General features: G+C 51.5%; 1 long non-coding RNA gene across 4 annotated transcripts in view; it reads left to right on the top strand.

The window, feature by feature from the left end:
- Positions 1-18,232, top strand: part of LOC146432641 (uncharacterized) — a 45,015-nt gene that overhangs the window by 25,317 nt on the left and 1,466 nt on the right. The gene's annotated exons all lie outside the window — the stretch shown is intronic.

Below are 18,232 nucleotides of genomic sequence, written 5' to 3' on the forward strand. Positions count from 1 at the left end.
CAGGAGAGACCCAGGGACAAATCCTGCTCTTCATTCTGTGCCTGTATGTCCTCAGGAGGTCCTGGACATTGTTGTACATGTGAGCTGCAGAGTGGGGATTAATGCAGAAATAAAGATTGAAGATAAAAACAGTGAGAGCGATGGCTCTTCCTGAACGCAGACAGATGGAGAGAGCCTGGCATAATTACATTTAGCAAAGGGCTGCCATGAATGAAACCAATTAAAGGAGAAGCAATGCTCGCATGAGAGAGAGAGAGGGAGAGAGGAAGGCAACCACCTCTCTGGGTCTTCTTGGGCATCCACCTTCCACGGGGGATGAGTCACACACAGTCCCCATGCCAGGGGTGAGCTTGTGCATGCACCTGCCTCCAGGCTTAGGGGGACTTCGCTTATCTGCCATGGCAAAAAAAGAAGGAAATGGGAATGTCGTGGGTTTGAGACAGGACCCTTGCCAGGAGGACGCACGAAAAAGGGCAAACAGGCTTCAAGCTTAAAGTTGCAAAAAGTGTTTAATTACCTAACAGAATTGGAGGATAAATGCAAGGCAAAAATATACTTTTCATACATTATTTTGTTCACTCCCCCCTCCCTCTTACGAACCTATAGTATTCACCCCCTTTCCTCCTCTACAATCCACAAGCCAGGTGGGGGGGGGCAGGGTGTGGGGTCTCTTTTCAGTCCACAGAGCAGATTCTCAAATTTACTCATCACCACAATTCTTCTACTACAAATACTCTTTATCTCTACTTGTTTCTCTCTCTCTTCAGACAGTTTTCTGCTCTCACCCCCACCCTCTTAAGAAGCAGTCTCTGCACTCACCCCCCCCTTCCCTCTTTCCAAACCAGCAACACAGACAGGGGGCAGGTTGAGGGGTCTTCTGGTCAGTCCAATCAGGAAAAGAGGTTCTCTACTTAGCCAGGGGTCCTTCCCACGAGAGACAGTCCTCTAGGAACTTCTTTGGCGTGGGTCCAATCTCATGAGCAACATTCCCGCCCGAATTCTGCTGCAACATGAGTCTTTTGTCCATAAGGTGCTGTGCAGACTCTCCCGAGCTGAGGCCAGGCTGCTTCCATGCCAGGAGCAAGGCCTATCTCTCTCAGTCAAGGCCTTTTGCAGTTTTAACTCTTAGATGAGACTCCCACTGGTTCACAGTCTTTTCCAGGCATCCACCTCCTCCTCTGGAGAGAGCTGTGGGTGTATTTCTGCATCCTTATGGACTCCATGGGCTGCAGGAGGAATTTCTGGCTCCCCCATAGCTTCCACCACGGCTAGCAGAAAATTTCAGCTCCGGTGCCGGAAGCACTGGAGCACCTCTTTCTCCCCCCTTCTTCACTGACCTTGGCACTCTCCATGCTGTTCTCCCTCACATATTTTCACCTGCACCTCCTCCTCCTCCAACTACAAAGTGAAAGAAGTGCGCGCCTGCTTTGTTTTGACTTTTTCTTAAATATGTTTTCACAGAGGCGTAACCAGCACCTCCAATTGGCCCAAACTTGGCCGGCAGCATGTCCATCACCTTCAGAGCCATCAGAGATTGGCTCTGCTGGACTTGATGTAAAAACTTCCAGAACTTACACTCAGGACACACAGGAGCCATCTTTGTGCCACACCCCACCCCTCAGACACCTCCCTAGGCCTACTAGAACAGCTTCTGAGGGGCCCAAATTTCTCCTAGATGTTAAAAACACTTCGCTGATGTTTTGGGCCAATCAAAACCACCACAGGGAAACATCGGGCGCTGGCGGGGCCGGCACGGAGCTGGCTTGCAGCCAGCCCCAGCCTCGCCGTCTCCATTGTCTCATGGCTTTAATGCATGCCTAGAAATCCAGTATTTAGGATTCAGGTTACCATTGTAAAGCAGAAAGGTCGTGCTCAGCGCTGCTTGGCATGGATTCCTCCGGCAGCTCTTTTGCCTGCGTGCCCCATGTTGGGACGGCGTTGGCAGAAGGCCTGGGGCCAGGAGGCTGCGAGGAGCGCGTCTTTGCTGCCTCTGGCGTGGTGTGCACCTTGCAAGGGATGCTGCTGGCTTTGGGATTTAGGGAGGGCAGCGGGAGGTGTCCAGAAAGCCACACAAAGGAGAGGTTTGCATTTCCCGGGCAGCCAAAGCTGTGCATGCCTTGCTGACAAGCTTGGCATAAAATCTAGCAAGGCAGGATCAATGTGTCTCTTCCTTTGGCTCTCACTTGGTGGGAGCTTCACGAGTAGCTGCTGCTGGTGGCCAAGGCTGAGAGAGGCTTTTGGGACTGTTCCTCCTGATTTCATTTGTAGTCCCAGAAATGGCTGTTTTCCAGCTTTCTTCCCTTCTTCTACTATCCTGCTCTCAAGGGAAGGTGCCTTTTGGGTAGAAGAGCAGCTGGCAAGGCTGGACTAGAATAATTCACAGGGGTTTTAGAGCAAAGCTTGGGATTTGGGGTGTCTGTTGCAAACCCCCAGCAACTGTAATAAAGGACTGCTTAAAAGTCTCAGTTCTCACTTAAAATTAACAGAATTATGCTAACAAGAAATGTATTTAGGGACATCTTAATTGCAGGGAAAACTCTGGAAACAAGTCAAAGACCTTGTAGGGCTTAGGCATTATTAGTCTGAAAAAAAGCCCTCCAAGTACATGGTTTTTGAATTGAGTCTTTGCAATTTTGGGAATCAATACTCAAAGCTCAAAGCTGACAGTGCAGGATGCTGTGTAACACTGAACAGGGAGTAAAAGAGAGCCTGACACCTCCAAGTGTCATGGATCACACTGGGATGGATAGTGGCTGCCTTGGGTCTCACTTAAGCCCCTAGACATACCAAGGACTCTCAGGAATAGTCCTAGCCACTGTTATATAGCCCTGGGCACAGAGAAACTTGGACACAGAGATACAGAAGGTAATCATTGATGATGTTGGTCCCTAGCACCCTATTCTGTGAGAGACCAAGTGAGGGATGCATATCTCTATATGTGCTAATGAAACGTACATGGTGGGAACAAGGCTGTACAGATGCAGACTGGCTGTGCCTGTGGACATGTTTGGCTCTGTCTCATTCTGAGAACAGCTTGAAAAACAGTATTTGATTTCCACGCTGACAGGACTCGGAAAAAAAATGCTTTTTAAAATTTATTTGGTCCTTGCTTTAACTGAGAGGTCATGTACTGCGTGCGGCGCTGTGGAAGACTCTGCTTAAGAGCCAAAGCAGGAGATGCTGTGTCTGTGGTGTCCTCATGGGACTGTGCAAGATCTCCCCATGCTGCTGCAGACACGTCCCAAGTTGCCACTTGGACCAGTGACTCAAGGGAATGTGCTCCTTTAGTCCATTTGTGATACATTTCATAGGTATTGCTTTGGTCCCAGTGGCCGCTTGTCTGAATGTGCTGTTGCCAGTGTGAGTTTTAATACATCTTATGCAGAAGTGTGCTGGAGCTCTCCAGAATGAAGGGAAAACTGCATGAGTCTGGACTTGTACAAGCTTTTAAGGCAGTTGTGGTCCCACACGGTCCCCAGGCTGGGCTTTCTGATGGCCTGGCACTGAGGAGCAGAGTAGAAATAGAAGGCTTGAGTGGGTGCAAGGCTGGGACCCATCTGACTCATTTTGCTTGCAACCAGGTGAATGCTTGATGTGTCAGAGCAAGCTGAGAGCTTGGGGAGGAAACAAAAGGTTCACATAGTTAAGTGCTGGCTGAGGAGGCCATCAGGCACCTTTTCTCTTGCAAAGGAAAGATCCTTCCTGTAGCTTGTTGCATTTCTGTGGGCTCTGACTGACTTCTGCCTCCTTGCCTCCTTCTCATCCCCAAAGGACAGAGACTAAAGTAGTGCCTGCTATTGCTGCAAGAGCTTGAGGATGTGGTAGGAAGTGGCTGGTCTCTACTACCTAATTAACGGCATGGCTGAGTGCTGAGAAACAAAGGCTCCAGTTTCTACACTCTCTTCATCCTTCTTCCTTTCCTAGCCCCTAAAAGAAACCACCCTACTGATAACATGGGATGTTTCCATAGATACCTCTGTGGGTGCATGGATGTGGAGGGGACTGCCTTGCTGTGTGCAATGGGATGAGGATGGTGATGGTGTGCATTATTCCAGACTTGGATCAAGCACTCCCAGGAAGGCGTGGCTGGGGGAACAGGGATAAATCCCTTCTGCTCGGGCTATTAGCAGCTGCAGCTGTCTCAAAGCCCTGCAGAGTGCCCTTGGGCCTCCTTTGGGGAAGACCTGCCTGTGTTGACCCATTTGGGCATGGAGCAAGCAGAACTGGCCACAGATGCCTGCTGCAAGCAAGGCTTTGCCTGCTCCATGCTTCAAAGGCAGAACCAAGCTACTGGGATTGTGGCACCAGTGATCAACAGGGCCAGTGCACTTGGCTGCGAGGCTGAGACTAGCAGAGGCTCTGCCAAGGAGGGATTCTCTGCATCCTGGGGAGTTTTCACACCTGCATCCTCTGATCAGAGCCACTCAGTGAGAGTCATGGTGGCAGGCAGAGGGACACGGGGGTGTTTGAACTGCATGCTGTGCTCCTGAGGGACTCACTTTATGGCTGTGCAGAATTAGTCTGTGTTTTCTAGGCCACCTTTGAAAATGGCTGAAAATTTGATTTCCATAGCCTAAAAACCGAGCTCTGTGTTTGGCTCCTTAAAAGACAGGCAAGGACTAGAAATCTCCTGTGACCTGAGAGCCCTGCCAGGCTACGACTGGCTCACTGAGGGTGGAAATGGGCTTTGCAGTTTGCTGTGACCACAGCCAAGTTTACTGCTGTTGTTCCCCCAGTTTGTGCACAAGTGCCACACTGAGGAGCATCCCAGCTCCTCTCTGCTGCCTGATATTGCTAGGGCAGAAACACACCCTTTGACAGGGCTGATTTGGGAAGCACTGGAGTGGTGGCTGTCAGGACTGGCACCTCTTCAGTGCTGTGTTTTCATGGCTGTGCTTGGAAAGGGCAGGTGGGCATGAGGCCACCAAGCCCTGAGAGGAGGGATGTCTCCAGTGACGACCACTCATTTTGCCACGGAGCCCTGAGGAGCGGGAGGCTGCGTGTCAGCCTGATGGAAGCTCTCTGCAGGTCCCCCTGCCCGAGGAGCTGGCAGTGACACATTTCTGACACAAACTGAGAGGAGATGCCGGCATGAGATCCCAGTCATGTCATCTGGGATCAGGTACCAAACCCAGCCGTGGCTGCAAGCGCTGAAGGAAGCAGCTGCCCCAAGCGATGGTGAACATGATCCAGAGCTAATCCCGAGGCGTCTGCTCCCTGTGTGTGCCTGTGGTGAGGTGCTATGCTCAAGGTCTCCCAGCCCCACACCGTAGCTGCTCCCAGGGCTCTGTGGCTCTCTGCAGAGTGGAGCTGTGGATGCCGGAGGGAAGCCTGCTGAGGATGTGACGGGTTGGCGCTTGGCTTGCGTTAGATGACGGGTGCTGGCTCCACGGGGTGCAGGCACAAATATCTCAGGGGGATTTGCTTTCCTGCAGAGCCTAGTGCTCTCACAGGAAGATGGAAAAATTCGGGTCCTAAAGGGATGAGCACTGCCTGCACTTTGAAGGCAGGCATCCCAGGAACCACAGGGAAAAAAAGACACCCACTGATTTTTTTTTTTATTTTTTTTTTTTTATTTCTCCCTGTTTCTGTCTGCCTATCAGCCTGTCAGCCAGCTAGATGCTAATCCACAGCAGCAGCAGCAGCACAAATAAAGCTAGACTAGAGGGATGCTAATTTATGCCTGGATTTCATGCTTTGTTTTACTTCCCCACTTTATTGGACAGAGTAGGCTTTGTGAGTGACGTAAAATGTTGCGTGTGCTCTCCCCATGGCAGGTTCCTGCACATGCAGCAGGAGAAGTTCATTTCTCTGTAGCCCCTGCAGCCTTGCACATGCCTTTCTCTGTATCCCCTGGATCTTTTTGGGAGGGGGAGGGTGATTCCTGATAAACCTCCATCTGATGAGGACTCCCTCTAAGTTTCGTTGCACTCTATGTGAAACCCAGGCATGTGTTTCCAGTCTCATCTTGTCTTCTCTCATGGTGCCAGCATTTATGCATCTCAACTGTAATTTTTTATGCTCTTGCTGGGTAACCAGACTACAGCCTCGGCAATTTGCATGAATAAATGTCATGTAAAATCATCCGCTCGTGGGTAGTGGCCAGCCGAAAAGTTATGTTGTGAGGCAATCTGTTCTGAGTGATCTGTTTAATGAGATGTTGAGATTTACACCTCTCAATGTCCACGGGGAAAAGCATGTATGGATTTAAGGTTACAGCCCTGAGGTGTCTTTACCTGTGTGGTACAAGTAGGTGAGGAGTTTTATTACTTGTTGCTTGTGAAACGCAGTGTGTTAAACTGTGCTGGTGGGCAAAAGCCTTTGAAATGCCCTGCCTTAGAAAAAAGGAAAATTTAAAGAATAGTCAAAGAGGTGTTAATAGAAGAGGGTCTTGAAGGGTTTCTTGCAAGAGTCTTGTGTGGGATCCACACTGGGTTGTTGGAAAGGAAGGATCAGCCACCAGAAGTAGGGAATGGATGTGCTGGGGGTTTGCTGAGGTCTTCAGCTCCCGTTAGAGGCAAAGGGAAGGAGATGCCCAAATACTACTCTCTGTGCATGCCATGCTGGTACTGACTGTTCCCTGCAGCCAAAGCTCCATGAGCAAAGCAGCAAATCACTGGGGAAGGAGTGAACAGGCAAGACAGAGCTGCAGGGGGCTTTGAAATGGCCACATTGGCAGGGATCTATGAATTCCCTTGCTTTTTCACTCAGTTTTCTCACAACTCCTGCTGGCCTCTGCAGAGCAAACTGGGGGGAAGAGCCCAGAGGTGGGTCTTGTAGCAAGGTCTGCCCTCAGCTTCACCAGGTTAAATCCTAAGTGAGGATTTAATTGCGTTCAGTAAAAGCTGCCCAAATTTACAGCATGAAAATGAGAGCAGAATCGTGAGTGTCCTTGTTTCCTTTTACCATCAAATAGATTTTCTCAGCCTTGAGTTCTGCAAGCTGATCTCTGTAGGGTTTTATTTCATTCGCTGTCTTCATTGCCCTATTAAAACAACAGCTCTGTCCCCGAGTCCCTGCGTGTCACTGTGTGTCGAGTGCTTATCCCTGTGTATTGGGGCACAGGAATGTGGCAATAAAACTGCTCACAACCACTTGTTTGGATAAAAAGCACAGATTTGCTTACTTGGCAGTAGTTTCCCTTTTTTAAGCAGAAATGTTTGCACAGGTGACTTTCGTTTTGTCACAATGGTTGTGGGAAAGAATTTTTTCGCCTCATGCATGTTCTTGGATTTCTGTGTGATGCTTTGCCTGGCCTTGTTTATAGTAATGTCCAGGAATCTCCTAGCTTTCCTCTTATGGAAAGCACACAAAGGTCTAGGGGGTGGATCTGACTGTAGGAGCAATGTCGGAGGAGCAGAGCTACCTCTGCCCACCGAGGCAGGGCTCATGTGGGTTTGCATCACAGCTTTTCTCTTCTCTGACTAAGCTGATGGACAGGAATAGTTTTGTACTCCTAAGGTGCATCTGTTTGTGTAGGAGGATGTGGGATTGTGGCATTTGTCTTTGCAGCTTTTACTGGGCTCCTCCACCAGGCTTTCTTTGGGCTAATATCTGCTCAGATTGGGGGTAACCTCGGGGTAACATCGCATCTTGTGTTGCACAGGTCCTCAGATGCGAACGCTGTAGGTGTGCAGAGGTATCTGGCTTTGTGCGGGTCTCAGAGCCAGCCTCTTTGAGGTCTCTTTGTTTTGTCTCCCTCTGGGTATCTTGTGTGGATGCATTTGCATATATGGAAAACGTTGTCATCATCTTCTCCCCCTCCCCAGCTCCTGTTCCCTTTGCTCTGCTGGCTCTCGGGCATTTCCAGCTGAACGGAGCCGGCCAAGGCCAGCCAAGCGCAGTGGGGCTGGGGGCGAGCAGCCCCCATCTGCACCTTCGCTATTTCCTTCCCCAGGCGTGCCTAGGGGTGGTCAGAGCATTGGGACATTTTTTCCAATTTTTTTTTTTTCTCCTGGTATTTAATAACTAGCAATAGGCAGGCAGTGGCGTCCTGAAGGGAATCTGGTCCATCCTTTGAGCCCCCAGCTCCGACACCCTGCTGCTCCCCCCCTTTCTTCTCGTGCTGTAGCGTGTCTGGCAGCAGCACCAAAGAGAGCAGTCCAAGCAATGAGGCTGCTCGCTTGCTCTAAATCCACGAGGCCAGCTTTAAACACTTTTTGTTCCTGCCCAGAAAGCCTTAGAGTGGTTACACCAATAAATCTCTTGCTCCTCCATGAAGATGTCCTTCCCAGGACATTTTAAGTCCCTAATCCTCTCCAAGGCATCTCTGGCTCTATCTTCTGTTCTCTAACCTGTACCTGCCCCCCTGCTGCCAAAGACCTGAATGCCCTGAGGCTTCATCCCTCCGGTCTGCCTCCTCTCTGTGCACCTCTGTGCAGCCCTGCTCCCACTCTCCTGTCCCGACATCCTGCTGCCCGCTTCAAACTGGGGACAAGCTGGGCCATTGGAGCGGCTGGGGGCGGAAGAAGGGGGTGGAGGAGAGACGGGGCAGCTGCGAGGCTTGTGTTAGTAAACACTTCCTTGGGTTCACATTTTAATTCCTTACCCCCCTTCCACATCTTCTCCCCCATCCTTTCCCTTTTCTATATGCTCACACAATGAGACCATTGTCAAGGGGTGATTTGAATGAGGGGTCTCCGGGCATGTTCCCAGCATTGTCAAACAGAGTGGGAAAAAAACCACAACTCCAGCCTAGCCAGGAGGACCAGACCAGACTGAGACAGATGCCTAAATTAGTGACAAAGCCTTTTGAATGTCCCCCCTAGACAAGGGTTGCCTTGTGCATGCGTGCGTGTGTGTGTGCATGCTCGTGGGTGTGTATTTGTGGCTGGGTGGCAGCTTGCATGTCTCCCCATGTTAATTAGTTTTGCATGCATGTCTGATAAGGTGCCAATGAATATATTTGTACTCCTTCCATTGGCGAAAGCTGTCTCGGCGGCGGGGGAGATGCGGGGTGGTGGGGGTGTGCTCGGTGCAGCCTGGCAGCCTGGGGTAATTGAGCTGTGTGGGGCTGGGAGAAGGGGTGAGGGTTGCATCGGCAGGGCTCGGCTTCCCAGCGATGGGATCTGCTGCTTTCGTTGCAAATCATGGAGAGTTTAAAAGAGAACCGAGGCTTTTTTTGGTTCACTGGGTCTTTCTCTTCATCTTGGCTGATTGTCTGGCTGAGGGTCTGTAGGCTCTTTCTTCTCCTCTGCCCTGTGTGTCTTTCTCTCAAGTCCCTTAAAAGGTGTTTATTTCCAATGGATTTGTATCCATCTTTGTATACACACATACACATGCAATCACTCACACAAAGCCCCAGTAACAAAACCTCCGCCTCCTTCTCCAGAAAGGGAGTCAAATCTGCTACCAGTTACAAAATATGGGAGGGAAGTGAAGCGTGTGGGTGCCAGGGGTGGAGCAGTGGAAACAGGCAAATGGAAATGCAGAACAGGAGTTGGAGAGACAGAGATAACGTGCTCTATAAAGGATTTATCAACATTTGCTCAGGATAGAGTTATTAATTACCAATGCAGAGAAAAGTCTTTCTACATCCCCAGCGTATGGACCAGCACATAATGTCATTCCTAGACTGCTGTTATCATTCATCCATCCATCCATCTGCATTCTGTAGGTTCACACAAGAATTCATTGTATGTGTAGGGATGTAAACATCAGTTCACATCTAATTAATTTCCTGTCTAAATTAATTTTGCATCCTTTCCCTTAGATCAACAAGACTTAAGAGCCCACATACATTTCTTGAGCAGAATGGGAAGAAACTCTTGAATAGGCCAAGATGTCTTTTTTCTCTGTGGTCCTGTGTGAGCAGCTGCCGGATGCTGAAAGAGCAGGAATTTACATGGCACAAGGCTGCTCTGAAGCAGAGGTCATTTTAGGAGGTTTTTCTGTAGCACAGCTTGCCTCCTTTGGAGTTTGGTGGCACCCAACTTCATGTTGGCTCCAATTTGCTGTGCCGTCTCTTCCATACTTGGGTCCTGGTGCAGTGAAGGAATGAAAAACAGGAGCTGATACACCATGGAGCAGGGCTGGCCGTGCAGGGAGCCTGGGTGGGAGATGCCTGGTCCAAGCAGCATGCATGAGTTTGACTCCTGATGGGCTGGCTGGGGAGGAGGGGGAAGGTCCTGATGAGCAAGGCAAAGTGGCATCAGCAGGGTTTGTGTTGGGAAGGGCTGACGCCTCTTCCCCCACTGACTTTGCAGCAGCACTGGACTTTCCTCTGCTACTGGGAGGGAAGCTGGGAGGTGACATGGAGAGATGGTAGAGTAGCCAGGAAGCAACAAAGCCTGGCGGGGTAGAGTGGGCTGCAGGAGGAGCAGCTCTCCTTTGTGCTCAGAGAAGACCAGGAACATGGGCATGGCCAGGCTACAACTCCCCATCGACCGGCACAGGACGTCTCTGAGGGCCAGCCCAAAGAGTGCCCCAAAATCCTCACTGCCATTCCAGCAGTAGGTACAGTAGGCAGCTCATCAGTAATGTGCAGGAAACAGGGACTCCCATGAAAAGCAGGTCTTCAGTTGGAGAACAAAGGCAATTTCGTGTGAGTTATCAGCAGTGCCTAATTGCGCAGGGTGAATAATGAGCAGCCAGGGAGGCAGCACTGCGGTCCCTCCGGCGGGCTGCAGCCGGTGGCCGTGGCTGGAAACCCCAAGTCAGTGCCAGCAGAGAGTGGGCATCCTCAGGGAGGTGCAGCCCCAGCACTCTGCCTCTGTGCCCATTTCAGAGCTGTTTGGGCTCCTCCATTGCAAAGTAATTGTGTTAATCCCACGTGGATGTATGAGGGGAACCTGCTGTTGGAAAAAGTCGCTCCGTGGTTGCTCAGACCTGTCATTTAAGCAGAGGGTGAATGTGTCATCCGTGTCTGACCCAGATGCAAGGTGGCCTTTTATCACAAAGAAGAACCAGGCACCAGCATCCTGCAAAGGGCTTGCAGCTCCCTCCCTGTCTGGTGCCTCATCCCCAAGCAGTGGCCATGTTAGGGACTCCTCCTAGCTGATCTCCCACACCTCTGCCCTCCTTTCCTGTTTGTGCATCCCTACCTCTCCTTAATGCTGCTCCCAAACCCTGGGCAGGGCTGTGGAAACCGCTTTGTCAGAGCTCCTCACCAGGTTGATCTGCAGAAGGGTTTTTTTCCCTTTCCCCATTGGGATGACTATTCCCACACAAGCAAAGCCTCTTAATGAATCCGTGGCAGCAAAGTAGGTAATGTGTTCGCCCTGCCAAGGCTGCTTGGCACAGCTGGAGTCACGTAATCAGGCTAGGCTGCCAGCCGGGGACAGAGTGGGAAGAGTTAAACTGAGGACAGTACAGGGACAACTAATCCCCAACAGGAAGAGTAGCAGAGACCTCCCTGTCCTTCATCATCCTCCCCCTCCATTCATGCACTTTTCCTCCCTCTCCACCACATCCTATTCCTCTCCCACATCCTCCCTTTACTTATTTCTTCTTCCGTCTTTCTCACCCTCCTCTTCTCCATTGCTTTCTCACTCCTCCCCCCTGGTTTCCCTCCCGCTCTTCCATCAGCAGCCCAGTCTCCTCTCACATGCTCTGTCATGTCTCCAGAGCTGGTTTTCGAGTGGGACCGAGGGACGGTGTATTTGGGCTGCGGTGGAGGTCACAGCTATATGGGGATTGTTTAAAAGAGATTTGCCCACATCCCAGCCCATGTGACCAGCCTCAGCTGCAGGTCTCTCTTTCTTAATCTGGAGATAAGCGTGATTATCCGAGGAAGGGCTGTTCGGAGCTTTGTAACTGTGACAGGGGAGCTTTCAAGTCGCACTTTGCTGGCAGAGCAGCGTTTAAAGCCGGGGAATCAGATTCCAAGCGTGGCTTTGCATCTCTTTTCTGCTGGGAGCATGGTGCAGGGCTGGCAGTGGGGATGGGAGCTTTATTAGGACTTTGCTTATGATGCGGAAAAGGAGTTAGGGGAGGGAAAAGGGGGGAAGAAGGAGGTGAAAAAAAATCCCAATTTGCTGTTTCCCCATCAGTGGTGGCATAGGAGAGATTGGCACTGATTCAAGGGAACAGGCCAGCCTGAAGCCTGGTGCAGAGCAATAAGGTCCATCAGACCTGGGGTCTGGCTTATTTTTAGCCTGGGGTTGTGTCTCCTTGTTCTGCTCTACCCCGCTTCGCTCTGTTGAATCCTTCACACAAGAGGTCTCTGGGGCCCTGTTTGGAAATGAAATGCTGTTTTAGCAGCTCCCGTGGCACAGCTTCCCTGGGAGAGATGGCAGGGCCAGCTTTGCTGCCCGATAAACACATCGGCCCCAGTGCTCCAGGCAGCCAACTCCCTGTCCCTGTCCGGAGAAATATTTGCTGGAGATGAGCCCTTGTGGGGCATCTCTGCAGCCAGGGTGGAAGTGCAGGGACATACAGCAAATTGTGTAGCTCAGTATCATATCAGTGTCTAGTATTGCTGGAGGTTGAAATATTTAACATCTCATACAAGTGACAAGGTCCCAAAAGATTTCTTTGGCTGGGACAGGCATCAAAATAGGGTTTAGTGGAAATGTTCTGCTCTGGAGCAGGCCCTGCTTTGCTTCTATTTGTAGACTAGAAACTCAGAGCAGAGACTCGTAACAGCACTTCTTTTGATGGAGATGGGTCAAGGAGAAAGAAACCTGGATGCACGCCAAGGGCGGGAATCTGGGGCGAGGTTGAATCAGGACGAAGTGCCAGCGCTTTGGACCATCACTTGGGCAGGACTCACTGTTCTTGCTGTATCCTCCTTGGAAACAGTTCAGCTTCCAGCACAGCAGCTGAGGCCAGCCTGATCCAAAGGACACCCTGAATCCCATCTGCTTCCCCCACACCACCCATTCTTAGTGGGTGGCAATTTGCAGTGAGGGCACCCAACAGCCCCTTTGCCTGGGTTTGTTCATGGAGGGGCAGTTTCTTGCCCATGTCAGGATACCCAGGGATAGAGTTCATCCCTTTTCTTCCTCTCCCATGAAGGCACATCTGTTTTGCATTGTGCTGCCACAGGGGCCAGCAAGCCTTAAAGCAGCCCAGGACAAATTCCTGTGCCTGAAGATTGCAATGTGTCTTTGCAGGGCAGGTAGCTCAGAGTACCTCCAGTGGTTGCAGAAGGGAAGTGGTTGCAAAAGCATCATTTTGAGAGCACGCTCTGAAGCATCTCCCACGTTGCCTGCCTGTCTCCGGAGCCCCACACAGCTGCTCTGTGGGTGGAAGCTCTGTTTTCCTTGTGCCCCCGTGAACTTTATTTTTTGCTATTTTTCTTTGTGTGCTGCTTAGATGAATCCTCTTCAGTGCCTACAGCTTATTCCAGGGCTTTACTGAGGATCTGGCCAACACACGTAGCCTTACTCCAGGGCATGGCTCTTGAAGAAACTAAATGGACACGGCGTCTTTTTAGTCTAGTGACTGTAAGACCAAGCAGCCCAAATCCCAACCTGCAGCCGTGCTGTGCAGATAATGCCCCATCGGAGAACAAGAGCTCCCCTTGAAATCCCACAGCCTTGGATCTGGCAGCGGGAACGTGGGCAGGAACATGTAGGTGTTGGCATGTGCAGGCAGGAACACGTGTATGCCAGGGCAAGCGTGCCCATCTCTGCAGGCACAGTCCCACGCCTGTCTCTGTATCAGCCCCTCTCAGGCACTGGCCTCACGTGAATCTGCCCCACACCTGCCTGAAATGCCGGTTTGGGGGCCATAGGGCTGATGGTAAATTTACCAATGGTAAGTGGAGGGAAGCACAGTAGGTGGGATTAATGGAGAGATCCGTTTGGGATGCAGCAAGAGAAGGTTTTGCTGATGGAACAAACAGGAGAAGGAGCTGGAAAAGGGAGCAGCGTGGTAGATATGGGTGTGAGATCAAAGGCTGTGACAGGGCCAAGAAGGATGAGAGGTGGGAGACAGGAGCAGTTTGTGTTCCTGGGTGTTGAGCAATGCTGAGGAGAGTGAAGGGGAAGCCGTGTCTGCTCTGAACAAAAGCCATTGAACAGGATGATGGGAATGGCATGGAGGGGACAAAGCAGGAGTCACAGAGCAGCAAGCACCAAGCGTGGGGGTGGGTGGCTTTCCATGCTGAGTGAAAGATGGGCTGGGAAGGGGACTTGGACCCACTGAGGACGTGCAAGGTGGTCATGGCCCATGACAGGGAGTCAGCAGAGCACCACAAGTTTGAGGTGCAGAGTAGCTTTGGGACAAAGAAGCTTCTTTTTCGTTTCCCCAAAAGTGGCCAGTGTTTCCAGGATAGAGAAAAAGAGCTCTACACCTGGGTTGGGAAGAACTGAATCATGTCTGCAAACACTATGTTAGGCCAGATGCTGGAGTCAAGCACAAGCTGGGCAGTAACACAAGCCTGCACAGCATCCTTGAGCCACGTTAGACCTGCAGCTCACCCTGCAGCACCAGGACTCTGCAGGGTCCAAGGGGAAGGGAAGAGCTCTGGCAGTTGCATTCATATTCTCCTTACACTCACCCAAGTGTCCACCATCACTGCATGGGCAGCTGAGACATAAGGGCAATTTGAGCCCTTGCTGTTGGTCAGAGCCTTTTCTTGCAATGCCCTGGCACCTCGGTACGTGAGTCTGTTTTTTGTGATTGATGAAAAGCAAAACTCTTGACCAAAAGACCATAATGTTTGCTTGCAACCTCATTGCTATAGTAACAGAGGTCCTGAGGACACCTCTGAAGTAGGTCACCACAGACCCCATTTTGCTGCATGTCCCAGTGCAGCACAGCTCCAGAAACAGGGTGCACCCACCACAGTCCAGCTGGGAATCACCCTGGCACAGCCCAGACTGGAGAACTGCCCTCCAGTGACAGCACCCAAGGGTACAAAGGGCTGTCCTGCACCTGGTCACAGGAAACTTCTGTGCCTCGTGCAGCCCCAGTGCCAGCTCATGGTGTTCCCCAAGTCAGGGCTCCCTTCCAGCCTCCTGTCTCCCCATCCCCCACCTCCTTGCTGCCTCCCTCCCCCCTTTCCCCCAGCGCCTCTCCTCCTGCTTTGCATAATTTTCCATTTTCAGTGTCCCCTTTTCTTTTTCTCCTCTCCATATGGTGCGTCCCCCTCTCTGCCTGGCGCAGGAGCCATCCTTAACAAGCTCGGCAAAGCCCTCTCTCAGGGGCTGCACATGAAAGATGCTCTGTAAAAACAGAGGCTAGGATGGAGCTCCCCCTTTTTTCCCCCTTGATTTATATGGGGCTGGGATGTGGGAACGTTTCTGGGTCGCATTTTAGAGTCACCGGGTGCTCCTGCCTGTTCTCTCCGGCCATTCAGTGCAGACCCCTAAGGCCAGCTCGTCCCAGCCTTTGATCTGCAATGCAGAAAGAGCGTCCAGGGCAAGTTTGTGCCTCTCATCCAGCCCTTGCCCTCATTTTGGCTGGCAGGGAGGGATGCCCTGTCCCACCACACTGGGGAGAGGCCGTGCCCTTTCATCTCAGTGTCCGGTGGCCTTTTCCAGCTGGCTACTTCAGCTCCCTCCTACATCCCTGGCACCATGAGGACCTTCAGTCTCACGAGGTCCAAGGCGCTGGGTCATGGTGAAGCAGCAGGTCGTGGGATTTGTGATACACAGCGACTCTGCACGTCTAACCCACTCCTGCCCCTCTCCAGCTCTGCTGTGGATCCCGACCAGGGAGCACCCAGGGATGCCTGGAGGGTGCTGGGCCTGAGCAAAGGGTGCTGGGGCTGGCAATGCCTGCCCAGCATTTGATGGGTTAAGCCAGTCTCTAGCTAATTTCTCCCAGCGGCTCCCCTCCTCCTCCTCGTACTTCTGTATGCAGCAGGCAGGGCCTCAGCGCAGGTTCCTGCACTGAGCTGTTGCCAGGGGAGTAGTTAGGCGAGTCTGAGCTATGTGGGGAAAAGGCCCGGGCTGTCAAAGTGTCTGAGATGAACCATAGCCCGGTCCCCCTGCAGCTGGGCCCAAGCATGCATCAGCCCTTGTTTGGAGCCTGGGAATGGCAAAGCCCAGGGAGGTTCAAGGGCAAACTTGCTATTCATTAGTCAGGGGTCCTTGACGTTCCCACTCTCTGTCTCCCTTCTTCTTCTTCTTCTTCTCTTTTCTGTCCCTCTTTTGACAGATTCCTGGGTGCTTTTGGGGAAAACTCCCCTCCTCCTCCTCGCCCCAGCAAAAGCCCTCCACATAAACTTCCCCAGCAGACAAGGCAGGAGGACAATAACGTCAGGGCCACGATGCAAACAAGAGCCAGTGGAGCAGCCGCATCCCCCGGGTGTCCTTTCTCCCCGGCCCTTCCCGCGCTGCTGCGGGAGACTCAGCCGACGCATTCATTTCGCTCATCTTGCCCATCGCCGATGTTTTATTATCTTGATGCTTGCAGGAAATTGTAACTTGAGATAAGGAAAATGTCAGGCGCCTTCTCCTCTCTCCTGTAGCCCAAAGCGCCGAGAAGTTGCTCCGTAGGAAATGTAAATGCTTGCCCAGGTGCAGGGGATGAGCACGAGATGGAGGGAGCCTCGAGAGGCCGCGCGAGCATCTCCGTCAGGAGATAAAACTCGCGGCGTAGGCGTAACACGGAGCCTCCCTCCCTCCCCGCTGAACAGAATATTTCATAGCTCTTAGAAGCCGAAGCTCCCTTGTAATTATCCAAAGCAAACAGCACGTGTTATTAGTTTAAAATGATTTTTTTTTCCCCCTCCCCGGGCCCCTGGAGCAGAATGGAGGTGTAATTGTGCTAAGGAGTTAGCAGGGGAGAGCACAGCTTTTGGTCACATTCAAGTTGGAGGGCTTGAGCCAGGGAGGCTGGTATGAAAGGCTGGTATTTGCATAAGCAGCGTGCATCCCTACAAAAAAGAAAGATATCAGGGGCTTGCAAAATTCAATCAAGGCTGGGAGGGAAGAAAAAAAAGGGTGGGGGGGGTGGAGGGGAGGGGGGGGAAAAATTGACAGTGAAAAAGGTTTTTCTAAGTAACACCCTGTCGAGATTAAATTGTCCAGAAAGTTTCTCCGTGTGAGCCGGTGAAGCGGAGGCTGGGCTGAGGGCAGGGGAGGAGCGGGGTCCCTCCTTCCCGGCCTCAATAGGGGACAGGAATCTGATTAGGCAGAGCGTTCTGCATCCATTTACCATTATTTGAGGGTTTTTTTTTTTTCTCTTCCCACCGCCCAGAATTGCTGTGGCAGGGCAGTTTATCAGCATATAAAACTCAGTGCTGGCTTTGTAAGGGCACAAGGAGGCACAGGAGCAAGTGTTGGGGCAGAGGCTGAGCTATAATTTCAATTATTTATTCAGTTAAAAAAAAAAAAAGATGGATAGTAAATCCACACACAGAGGGATGTTTTCCCTGTGCAGGGCATTGGGGAGGGAAAGCAGTGTTGGGCTGGAATTGGGTCCTGGTGGAGCCCTATTTTTGCAGTCACCTTCAGTGCAAGGCTGAACTCTGCCTGTAAAGAAAGTGCATGCAGGAGATTTGGGCTTTCCTGAAGCTTATGTTGAGTCAGTTGGGTTGGTCCAACCCCTCATGCCCTCAGTTACTGAGTGACAGAGGCTGCAAGCCCACCAGGCAGGAAGCAGGTGATTTCCAGGCTGGGTTGATATCTGGTACCAACGAGCATCCTTTCTACCCACACTGCAGAGGAGTTTCTCTGTAGGCCACAGCAAGCTCAGCCTGTCCCTGCAGAGGACAGTGGCAGTGCAGAGGACAGGGGGCTTCACCTGCCAGGTAAAAGCTTTTCCCTGGTGACCACAAGCATTCAGCCTCCTTCTCCTCTTCTGGGCTGGTGAAAGCACCCATCACCATTCAGATCTCATCTGTCCTGACCTCAGCATCCTTGCCAGCCTTGGGGGAACATTCAGGATGACTCCTAATCTCACACAGGATAAAGAAGTGCTGAGCCTTGGCTTTTTGCAGCCTCCCTACACACACTCCAGGATGGGGTCTGTCCTCTTGGCACCCAGAGACAGACACAGGCCATGGTCCTTCCCCAAACCTATGCACTTGGGGTGGGCTTGGCCTCTGCCTCTCTTCAGTTTTAGGCTTGCTTCAAAGTTGCGGAAGGGAAGGGATTTTCCTTGGATTTCCATCAAGTGCTTTATGAATATTGCAATAAAGGGGTTACAGAAGATCTATTTTTAAGAGAGAGAAAAAATACCCATGAAAATTGCAGCCTGGACCCCAGAGTGTAGAGTATTTGCACAGTTCAAAGAGTTACGGTGGTTCATCCAGTCACAGCCTGGGAACGTCGCGGTGCGACCTACAGCAGATCACATGCCGGCTACTCCCAGGGCGGCTCATTAGAGAGCCACA

Source organism: Lichenostomus cassidix, chromosome 10 (genome assembly GCF_008360975.1).
Source record: "Lichenostomus cassidix isolate B80296 chromosome 10, HeHo_3.0, whole genome shotgun sequence".
NCBI lineage: Eukaryota > Metazoa > Chordata > Aves > Passeriformes > Meliphagidae > Lichenostomus > Lichenostomus cassidix.